Consider the following 12,405-nt stretch of genomic DNA (forward strand, 5'->3'; position numbering starts at 1 on the left):
TTGCTGGGCACCGTAAGATGCCCAGCAATCATCTACGTAAGATGGGGCTTGAAATTACTGACTTCGTTATATCGAGGCTTTGTTACCAGAGGTAACATTAACCGAGGTATGACTGTATTGTGCGCAGGTCTGGTCTGCTAGTTTTCGTTGTGATTCTGATATATTGGAGAAAGTGAGTGCAAAGGATGGTGGAAGTTTTTTTCACTTGGTTAGACTATAAATTATATATTTAGTTTAATCCTTTATCCAAGTGTAAATAAACAAAGTTTGCACCTGAAGTATCTTCAGGACTGGGGCAACTCATGGCAAAGGTGGACAAACTTCACATCACTTGCCTTAGTATCCCATAATGCAAAGCACATCTCCTTGCAGACATGTATAATTATTATTATTATTGCATGCCACCTCCAGGGAGTCCAAAGACTCATCAAGGGAGGACACCTACTCTACCACTCTCTGTCTCCACCACTCACTCCACCAACTACTTTCATCATTTACACCACCATCTACCACCGACCACCAACACTAGTATTTTCACAGACACTTACAAACATCCATGCCCACGGTGGGATTCGAACCCGCAGCCTTTTGGCCGGAGAGCAGATACGCTAACCACGCAGCCAACCAGGCCTTTCCATAATGCATAACATTATGGGAAGGGTCACTACCCAGACAGGTTTCAACTTTTATTGAGGTCTCTTCAGTGGGAGACCGACCCAGAGGTGATACCAAGGTTGAAGCAATGCAGAAGTCATATTTACATATACAAGTTGCCATAAGGTGTCACACCTTATTAATAAATTACTCTGGAATAGAGAACAAAGATCGAAACCGGTCTGGGTAGTGACCCTTCCCATAATGCATAGCATTATACACGTCTGCAAGATGTGCTTTGCATTATGGGATACTAAGGCAAGTGATGTGAAGTTTGTCCACCTTTGCCACGAGTTGCCCGAAGTCCTGAAGATACTTCAGGCACAAACTTTGTTTGCTTACACTTGGATAAAGGATTAAACTAAATATATAATTTAACGAATATACAGGTACTTTGATTAAATTTTATTTATTTAATTAAAATTATTTAATTAAATTATAAATTTAAATTTATTAACAGTGAAGAAGTATATAAATGATAATATAATAGTCATGCAACAAGTATTTAGAACAATAAGTAAACAGTAGATAATAAAATGTAATATTATATATGCTGTAAAAAATCTCCTACAATTCTGTTTAAGTGGTAATAGAGATTAACAGTTTAAGTAACGACTTATGAATAAAGAACAGAAAATAGGAATAAACTAGAAGGAACTGCAGAATGTTTGTAACCAAGAACCACAGCCATTCTAGTTACTATAGAAATACAAATGAACACAATACAGTAACTATAAAATGAAATGACTATATCTGTGTGGAGGTACATTACATACATACAGCATATAACTGAGACATAGCATATAACATTTAGAGTAATTTCCTATAATATGTGTTTAAAATGCAAAAATAGATTGGCTGAATGATAAGGCAGACAAATGTGCTGAAGCCTATTTATGCAATGACCCCAAATTTCTTTTCTCTACAGTTTAAAGAGATTACCAAAGACTACAATCCTTCGCCTCTCACCATGAAAGATTTGCAAGACAAGGTAACTTGAAATATTAAAGAATTGGAACACATCTGGTACAATTATTTCTTGAATATCTTTAAAGACAGAAGCTATCAGCCACATATACTAACCAGTGAGAAAGATAGAGCACCCATAATTCTAGAGGAAGAAGTTATCCTTTCACTTAATCAAACAAAATTAACTAAAGCACCTGGAATTGATGAAATACCCTCAAAGCACTATAACAATAGTTGCCCTGATCTAAATCTAATTAAACAACTAACTAAACTTTTTTAATAATATTCTTTATGTGGGACTATCCCAAATAATTGGAAAATAGGCAAAATCTTGCCTATTCATAAATAAAGTGATGTTCAAGAATGTATGTAACAATTATAGACCAATTACTTCTCTTTGCCACTCTTAAATCTTTGTAAAAAAAATACAGAATCATCTAAATAACATTTACAAACAGCTAATAGAAGAAAAGCAAGTGGACTTTAGAAAAAAACAGGTCAACAATTGCTCTTCATATCTTTACTCTTCTGGATGAAATTGCATGGTAGAAGGGGAGAGACCTTTATTGCTGTTTTTGTGAACTTTAAACAAGCATTTGATTCTGTCAATAGAGGAAAACTTGTTCAAATATTAACAAAGAAAAACAGACTATGAAATACTAAGTATGCTGATAATAGTTTGAAACTACTATCAGCATACAAGCACAGTAGTTCAATACAAAAACATCACAACTAAAAACTTGAAATCAAACGAGTTATATGAGGATGCCCACTCTCCCCATGCCTTTATTTTTTTTTAACATTTTCATCCAAGAACTCATCAAAGAAGCATTGTCCTCAACAAAAGGAGTAAAAGTCAGTGGAAGACCAATCACAAATATCATATATGCAGATGATGTAGTAATTATAACAAATCAAATCTCCAATATCAGCTTGCAAAATGACAAGGAAAAAAAAAAATTTTCCCATTTCGTAGATGCTGTATGGTCGCTGCTGTGCCTCACATGGTTTGGGCAATGATGTCTTCTGCTAGAATAAGTGGTAGGGTCACAGATTCCCTTTCCATACAAAGTTTGTAGGACAATCACAAACATCCATGCTCACGGTGGGATTCGAACCCACAGCCTCTTGGCTGAAGAGCAGACACGCTAACCACTCAGCCAACCAGGCCAGCATAGATAACACTTAATCAGGAAACCAACAGAACATGTTAATGGTTTTAATTACCTTGGAGCATTTGACCTCAAATTTAAATGACAGAAACAATAAAACAGACACTCCAAAGAATGGTCAATGATGAATAAACTTAATAACATTTGGAAAAACAACAAAATTCCTACAGCTCTGAAAATAAAATTATACAACTACCAACAGCTCTTTACAGAGCAGAAACTTGGACTTTAAAAAAAAAAAAAAAAAAAGCAGAGAGGAAACTGTTGGCTTTTGAAAGGAAATGATTCAAGAAAATCAACAGAACCATTGAACAGAACATAAGACTAATGAACAAGTGCCGCAAGATTTGAATATCTCTAACTCTATCTCTTAAGGTTACATGGTGATCAGCATTCATATTTACGAATTTAGGGACACAAAACCCACGTGTTGAATTGATTATTTCACTTATTAATAAAATAACAATTGTTTCGACCCCTGTATTGAAGTCATCAGAAAAATACATGTGTATATGAAAACAAGCTACGTGCTCTTGTACTCTACAAAGGTAAATTTAATTTATGCTGTTAATTGATTTTTTACTTAGCCTGACCTCTAGTGGTAAAAAAAATGAAAAAAAAACTACAATAAACCCAGCTAAAGTCCTCCAGTACTAAGATTTTCTTCTGGACTTGTACAGTTCAGGCTGCTATACTAAGAATTTCTTCTGAACTTGTATAGTTCAGGTTGATATCGAATGTTAAAAAAAACTTCACCATTCTTCTTGTATTGAGATTTTTCTATGGCTTGTTCTGATTTTTATTCAGGTTAAGATTGCTTTTGAGCATTTCACATGCTTCTTTAAATTTCCTCTCGAACCAGGTTTTGATGCAGTGTAGGGACTTGATACCTTTCCAATCAATTCTGTGATATGTCTGGAGTGCGTGGACTGAAAGGACGGCTTTTCCAAAATGGAGGTAGTTAATGTGTCGTTTGGGTTCATCCTCCCTAATTGGGATGGTTCGCCCTGTTTCCCCTATGTATGGTAGGTTACATGTGCATTGTATTTTGTAAACCCCTGTGTGGGCTAGATGTGGAAGAGGATCTTTGGAAGAACTAAGTAGGTGTCTTCATTTTGTCGGGGGTTTTGATGCAATGCATATGTAACCTACCATACATAGGAAACAGGGCGAACCATCCCAATTAAGAAGGATGAACACAAACAACACATTAAATGGAAAAACTGGCCTTTCAGACCATGCACTCCAGACATACCACAGAACTGATTGGAAAGGTACCAAGTCTCTACACTGCATCAAAACCTAGTTCAAGAGGAAATTTAAAGAAGTATGTGAAATGCTCAAACACAATCCTGACTTGAACAAAAATGATGGTCTAACCATTCCAAGAATGTGGAGAATATCCATTTTCCACAAATGGATATTTGTGGAAAATGGATATCCATGAATATCCATTTTCCACAAATAGATATCTGTAGAAATATTCCACAAATATCCATTTGCAACCAGAACAAGCCAGTTAGTGGATTGAGTGGCAGAGACAGAGTTGTAGAGCAGGTGCCCTCCTTTGATGAGGCTTTGGACTCCCTGGAGGTGTCTAATAATAATAATAATAATAAAAAAAAAAAAAAAGCCAAAGAAAATCTCAATACAAGAAGACTTAGTGAAGTGTTTTTTTTTTTTACATTCAATAGCAACCTGAACTGTACAAGTCCAGAAGAAAATCTTAGTATAGCAACCTGAACTGTAGAAATCCAGAAAAAAATCTATTGTAGTTTTTTTTTTCCCACTAGAGGTCAGGCTAAGTAAAAGATCAATTAACAGCGTAAATTCAATTTACTTTTGTAGAGTGCAAGAGCATGTAGCTTGTTTTCATATACACATGTATATGAAAACACTTCAATACAGGGGTCGAAACGTCAATTGTTATTTTATTAATACATAAAATAATCATTTCAACATGTCTGTTTTGTGTCTCTAAATTCGTAAATATGAATCCCTAAATCAATTCTTAACACAGTTAAAAAACATCAGCTCCACTGATTTGATCACACTGTGCAAATAGAACTGGACAGACTTCCTCACTTGGCATTCGGTATAGAGGGTAAAAGATCCATGAGAAGACCAAGATTAACATGGCAGAACTGCCATGTTAATCTTGGTCTTCATTGAACTTGGTCTTCTTAGAACTGCATTGGACTTTCAAAGCTATTGGTATATAAAAGAGCTTGCTTTGGACAGAGAATGGTGGAAGACTCTTATCCTCATGAGAATCAACCAGTCTTGAGGATTGAAGAGAATAAGAAGAATGTGTTTAAAATAAAAAGCCAACATTATTCAGTCCCATGAGGTAGTCTCTCAATCATTTTCTAAAAGTATATTTGGATATTACAGACTATTTTGTTAGGCAGTTTATCATAGCTGCTTGTTACTAAGTACTCAAATGATTTGTGAAATTATTTGTTTGCCTTAGAAACCACCAGCAAATTCCAGCCACATCATAAACCATACTCTTTATATTATATACAGAAAAAATTACAATGTTATTTCTTACATAAGAGTATACAATTATATAGATAGAGTTTCTGTAGTGGCAAAATGTTAAAAATGGCAAACAGATCACCAGATAAATATGCAAAGAAATCAGTAATGGTAATTATTCTATTTTGTATTTAAATCAAAGGAAGCAGATTGTTGTAGTGGTATAAGGAAATTCCAGAAAATTCACCAAAGACAATTTATCGAAAAAAACAATTAATCAAAAAACCAATTAATCGAAAGGTAGTTCCTCGAATGACAACAGTTAATGGGATTATAGTTGTTATATGGATGTAATGATATTCCTTTTATATGTTATGTGGATGTGTTGGCAATTTTTTTTTTTTTTTTTGAGGGATATTCCTTTCATTCAGTTTCATGTGTTTCATGTATTCATGTTTTACAAAATCTGAGAAAGATTATGTAAAACATACTTATTTCCTTCTTATCCTCCTCTCTCCTCGACCAAATGGTCGGTGGGAAAGCAATGCTATTTTACTAGGGAATAATTAGAGAACAAGATGGTTTCCCATTGTCTTCCCTATCCGGTAAGTGTTTTATGTCCATAGATGTATGTGTTTATGAAACACACACACACACACACATATATCTATGGACAGGATAAAACACCCAAGTTTCTGGGAATAAAACCCTGTCATTGCCATATGAGACTGGATAACTCACCTTCAGTTGATAAAATTCCTTGCGTCATGCACAGGATTCAAACTCAGGTCTTTCTAACTAAAGAGCTTTGTTCATACATACTGAAGTATGGGGGGGGACTCCATTATTATTATTAATAATAGTAGTAGTAGTATGTGACGTCCACACACACACCGGTTATATGGGATGAATTTTACTCCGATTTGGTATTTGAACCTTTTATAAAAATTACCAAATCTTTCTATTTTTCAGTTCAACTATATTCAGGGATGCAAGGGACAACTTGTCAACATTTTATATTGCAATAACTCTGTGAGTTGGAATATGCATAAACAATGAAATTTGTAAAACACACATGAAGTCTGTATAGTTCGGTTTTAATTCCAACAGGATCACTTTTATTAGAAAATTTTGGTAAAGAAGTTTCGAAATGATATTAATAATTCCACTCTGGCTGGATGAAATTTAATAAAATTTTATAGTTAAGATGTATATTAAAATTTTTAACTTTTGATTTCAATCTGACCACTGTTGTTGTGAAAAGAGGTAGAACGAACTTTTTTGGCTAGAGATAAATCACAATCTACACAATGAAATAACAGACACACCTACAGAATAATATTGTAAAAAACAACAAAATAATTATAACATCTCGATGACCACCATCTTGGGTGATGTTAGGTATTCCAAACACTTTAAAACAACAGTGTTCAAGAAAACTCATCTTTTAATGAATTATAAAAGAATTCATCAAAAAATTATTGGTGAATTGTTTTTCGATAAATTACATTTGCAATGAATTGTTGTGTGATGAACTGTTGTTCAACAAATTGTTTATTCAGTAAATTGTCATTTGTTAAATTGTTTCGTTAATTGTTTATCTGATGAATTGCTTTTTCGATGAATTGGCATTTGGTAAACTGTCTTTCGTGAACAGTTTTTGAGGAATTTTTATCCCCACAGATAATACCATATTGAGGTGAAAATTTTACACATGTATAGTATAAGCATCTTAAAAATGCTGCATTGATAATCTTTTAACATAATATATTCTGTTAATTACAAACCTCAACTCATTTGTTAAAAATGAAATATAGAAGTTTCATTGCAGGTTGCTATTGATATAAAGGTCCAAATATATCACTGATTTTATTTTTTTGATTAAATTACAGTTGCAATTTTGAATACCAGTACAATCTGTTTCATGACATTTTATAGTTATATTGTGATCTTCATGTAATATACATTTGCTATATTATCTGTAGACTGGTCCCTACTCTTCTTTCTTTATACCTTTTCCTGTCTTCTTGCTCTCCCCCCCCCAATGCTATTACAGTCATTCGAGAGCCTAGTGATGAATCTTTCCTATTTACTTTATTTTCTATCTTTAGTAGTGAGAGGAGTAGCCTATTCTAAGCAGCGAGAGTCTGCTACTTTCCCAGATTTGAGACCATACCATAATGGTTTCCTGAGGAAGGCAACAGAAAACCACCTCAGTATTATTTTCAAGAAATATGGTAAACTCAGCAAATTCAAATTTAGTTTCCACAACTGACAAAAACGGGATCTATCAGCAAATGATGAATGTCATGCCCAATAGGAGAAGAAATGGGGCTTCTCAGATTGTTACCCTATGAAGCTCCCATATGGACAATGAGGGTGGGATCCCAAGTATTGAGGAAAATAGGAATAAAATAAGACATCCAGAAGAGAATAAGATAGGAATAGAGTGGCAACTGGAATGTAAGAAAACGTTGAGTTGGTAAATTAGAGAACTTGAAGAAAGAAATGGAGAGGAATAAATTAGATGTGGTTGGTATAAGTGAAGTTAGATGGGAAAATATAGATTTTGAAAGTGATGGTTATAGAATTATATATTCCTGTAAAACACGAGAAAAAATGGAGTGGCATTTGTGTTGAATGAAACGGTTACAAATTTAGTAGAAAAAATAATATATGAAAGTGACAGGGTGATTATGATTAACCTGGAAGCAAAGCCCATGGACATAATGATGATAAAGATATATAGGTCCACAAATGACCAAGATGAAAATGAAGAAGAAAAGACATATAATCAAATAGAAGAGATAATGGAAGAAAACAGAAATAAAAGGTACCAACTGGATACACCTTTTACGGAATGCAGTGGTAGATGAAAAGGTAGAGAAGGGAATGACAGAAAGATATGGTTTTGGAAAAAGGAACAAGAGAGAGGCAAAAGACTTATAGAGTTTTGTAAAAAAAAAAAAATAATGGTAATACGTGGTTCAAACTTCCAAAGAGAAGAAGTATACATGGAAAATGCCAGGAGATAAATGCCAAGATACTAGATTAGATTGATTATATGTTAATACAAAACAGGTATAGAAACAGTGTAAAACAGATATTACCATATTCAGGAGCTAATATTAACTCAGACCATAATTTACTTGTTATTGAATTAAGAATACAATTTAAGAAAATAAACAAAGGTAAAAGCAAAAATAGGAGGAACCTAGAAAAACTCAAAAGTGCTGGTAAGAAATTCAGAGAAGAATTGGAGAATGAAATAAGAAACAAAGAAGATATATCTTAAAAGGCTATTGATGCCAATGCAAAATGGAACCAACTGAAAAACTTGATATATGAAACAGCTGCTGAAGTTTGATGGAAGGGAAAAGAATTAAGAACCCATGGATTGCAAATCAAATGATAAGAAAAATGGAGGAAAGAAGATGACGGAAAAATATAAACACTGAAGAGGGAAGAGAAAACTGAAAAGAGAAACTGATAAAGCAAGAAAGGAATGGTTAAAAGTAATTGTAAAATGTAAAGTAATTGAAGAAATGGATAAAAGGGGATGACATGATAAAATGTTTGAAAATGCAAAAGAACTTACAAATATTAAAAAGAAAAGCATAAGAAATCTGCCATTAGAAGATAAGGAAAATTAATATGATATTGAAATACAAGATGAAAGGAATACATTGAAGAACTTTATGCAAAATATGAAAGACCAGAGAACATTGAATTAGAAGAGCAAAGTGAAATATCAACAGAAGATAGAGGTCCTGAAATACTAAAGAGCGGAGTGGAAGCAGTAATTAAGGAATTAAAAAGTAGAAAGATGAAAGGAGTTGGATGGAATACCAGTGAAATCCTGAACAACTGGAGGACAAAGGTATAACAGAAACATGGGCACTCATTTACAAAACAGGAGAATGGCCTAAAGATGTTATAGAGAGTATTCTTATATCAATTGAAAAGAAAAGCAATCCTACTAAGTGCAGTGACTGTAGAACTATAAGCATACTCTTGAATGCCTCTAAAGCAAAGCTTCTTAAACTGTGGGTTGCGACCCCATATGGGAGTTGTGTAACTTAATGTTGGGATCGTGAAATATTTGGTAACTCTTCAGTGTTTAATTCAAAATCAAATGAATAATGAATCCGAAGTTTTTCTGGCAGCACTCGCCTGTGTTGCATTGCATGACTTCACGGCAGCCTTGGTTCTGAACACACAACATGTGCACTTTGAACTGCACATGCCATCACGTCACATCACGCAAAGGCAATGAACACTGCCAGAAACACTCGGCTCAGATTCGTGACTATTGTATGATATGAATTGCAGTGTTTATACTGTACATACAAAGTTTTCTGCTCTTACAGAAACATAATAGTTTAATTATGGAAAATAAAGACTTTTAATATTTTCGTACCGTCATAACCGAAAATTTTTTTTTTCGTTCATGGATAAGTGGCTAAATTTAGACAGAAATACTGATGACAATGCGGCAGAGTCTCTGCTATCAAGTTGCAGTACACCTAAACTGTTAAGAAAAAGAAAATATGTCAAATCAGTTTTGCAATATGGATTTACTTCTAATAATCATTATGGTGTGGAAAAACCTCTTTGCTTAATTTGTTAAGGTGATGATCAATGGAGAAAATGTAGAACAAGTGAGACTATATAAAATACCTTGGTAGTATAATACAAGAAAATGGAAAATGCGACATGAAAATAAAAGATAGAATTAACAAAGGAAAATATGCATTTTACAGTTAGAAAAATTTGTTTATTAATAAAATGAATAAAAATTTAAAGAAAAGGCTTTATTAAGTGTTATGTTTGGCATATAACTTTATATGGGTTAGAAACATGGACAATTGAGAAGAAAGAAGCTAAAATATTGGAGGCATTTGAAATATGGTTATGGAGAAGAATGGAGAAAATAAAGTGGACCGAAAAAATTACGAATGAAGAAGTATTACAAAGAATTGAAGATGAAAGGAATTTACTAAAGACCATAAGACAAAGAAAGGATAATTGGATAGGACATGAGAAGAGACAGCCTATTGAAAAGAATGATAGAAGGGAAAATTGAAGGAAAGTGACCAAGAGGAAGGAGACAACTAATGCTTGATGATATAATTTTGGCACAAGAGGATATCAAGAAATGAAGGAGGAAGCAAGAGAATTTGCTGAGATACCATTGGACCTGTCAGGAGACAAAACACTAATGATGATGATGATTGTGATGTAGCTTATCTGTTAAAGTGAAATATGCATATTTAGTTTTATCAGTATTAATTTTAAGGCCATTACTGCTAAACCACTCATTTAGTTTCAATATATAATAGTAATCCAGTTTTCTAGATCCTCAAGGGTCATTTCAGTATATCTTAATGTCATGTCATCAGCAAATGATATCATTTTGCCAAAAAGTTTGTACTCACACAGATCATTTACATATATTAAAAACAGGTATACTGTAGTACACCATATTTTATTATAGAACACTTAAAGGTTGTTTCAGTTCTTCCTTTAGATAAGGAAGAACTGAAACAACCTTTAAGTGTTCTATAAATTTTCTGGATTCAAAAGATTTATTTATAATATGCGTAAAAAACTTTAACTTATGTTTAATTATAGTATGTAGTTTTTGGACATTTATATTATCATATCCCTTTTTTTTTAATCATTACTATATTCTTTATTTCATCCTCATTTATTATATATAGATACATTGGATTCTTTATCCACAGGAGGTGACTAACATACGCTGCCCTGGCTGTAGGATCAAAATCAGTACTAGTTAGTAAAGAGGTTGCTCATTCCAAACAAATTCTTTAGCTTGAAGAAACTCCTAAATCAATTAATAAGTGAAGTTTGTTTGGTATTGAGTAAGTCATCTAGAAACAATCAAAACAGTTATTAATTGCTATGTCATCTGACTTCCATATAAGGATCATTTTTGTGTGTGTGCATGGACATACATTGCTGCTATGTTTTGATATTGGCTGTGTTACCTGCCCAAATGCTTAGCACTGTGAAATAAAGTGAATTAAGATATTCAGCTAGTTCTTATTATATGAGAATGATATATGACATTACCCTTTTAAATAAACCCAGTCCTAATCTTTTGTCTTTAATGAGATTAAGTATTATGACATATCTGTTAAGAAAATCATCAATAAAAGGCTAAAACTGATTATATATATATATATATATATATATATATATATATATATTAAGATACCAAGCTATTTTAAAATCCTATAAAATCCTATCCATAAAATCTTATAATCCTGTAAAATATAAAATCCTATCCATAGAAGGTTTTAAACCTATATCACATTGGTAGTGGCCCAAGTAGACCAAGGGTTAAGCAACCTGGAAGCTATGCTCTAGAACAGTGATGGCAAACCTATGACATGCGTGTCAGCACTGACACACTTGAGGGTTTCAGGTGACACACCTTGGAGGTTGAAAAATATTGGTATTCTAATGAAAAAACTGCGATAAATCGTGTAAGATTGCTCTCAGTTAAGGCGAAGGTAGGTTTGTTCATTGAAAGAACTTTCTACCGGTAGTCAGCAACAGAAAAGTTATTAAATGTAATGTAAGTTTGTAATTTCAGTTTATTAAATTAATTGTATAATATGAATTCATAGATTTTATATCAATGTCCTATTAAATAAATAGCCTAATATGATATGTATAAGTCACCATCTATGATTATGTAGTTACAAGTGGCACATCAACAACGTCAATATTTAAAAAAAAAAAAAAAGTTTGACACACCTGGGTAAAAAGGTTCACTATCACTGCTCTAGAACCTAAAAATATTGAAAGTTTTTTCCTAAAAATATGTTGAAATAAATACTAAGACACCACCATATAGCAGATCTATGTTGGATAGTGCTAACAGCATTATTTTCAAATATCTCCATGAAAAAGTTAGTGTGTTAATGTGTATAGGCATGGCTGTGCTACCTATGTGTTTACAAATATTTGTCAAACCAAGCAAATAAAACAAATATTCTCTTTTTGCTCTGTTGTTCATAAGGCCACCATATCTTAGTTATCCCTGTTTCTTGCAACTAATTCTTCCAATCTCTCTCTCTCTCTCTCTCTCTCTCTTTTT

At 33.1% G+C, this 12,405-nt stretch overlaps 1 protein-coding gene across 3 annotated transcripts in view; it reads right to left on the reverse strand.

Annotated features, from left to right (window-relative positions):
- The window catches only part of LOC150098264 (spatacsin), an 891,110-nt gene that overhangs the window by 830,202 nt on the left and 48,503 nt on the right, over positions 1-12,405 (reverse strand). The gene's annotated exons all lie outside the window — the stretch shown is intronic.

Source organism: Typopeltis vanoorti, chromosome 16, assembly GCF_054136105.1.
Source record: "Typopeltis vanoorti isolate ZY-2024b chromosome 16, IOZ_Tvanoo_1.0, whole genome shotgun sequence".
NCBI classification, from domain to species: domain Eukaryota; kingdom Metazoa; phylum Arthropoda; class Arachnida; order Uropygi; family Thelyphonidae; genus Typopeltis; species Typopeltis vanoorti.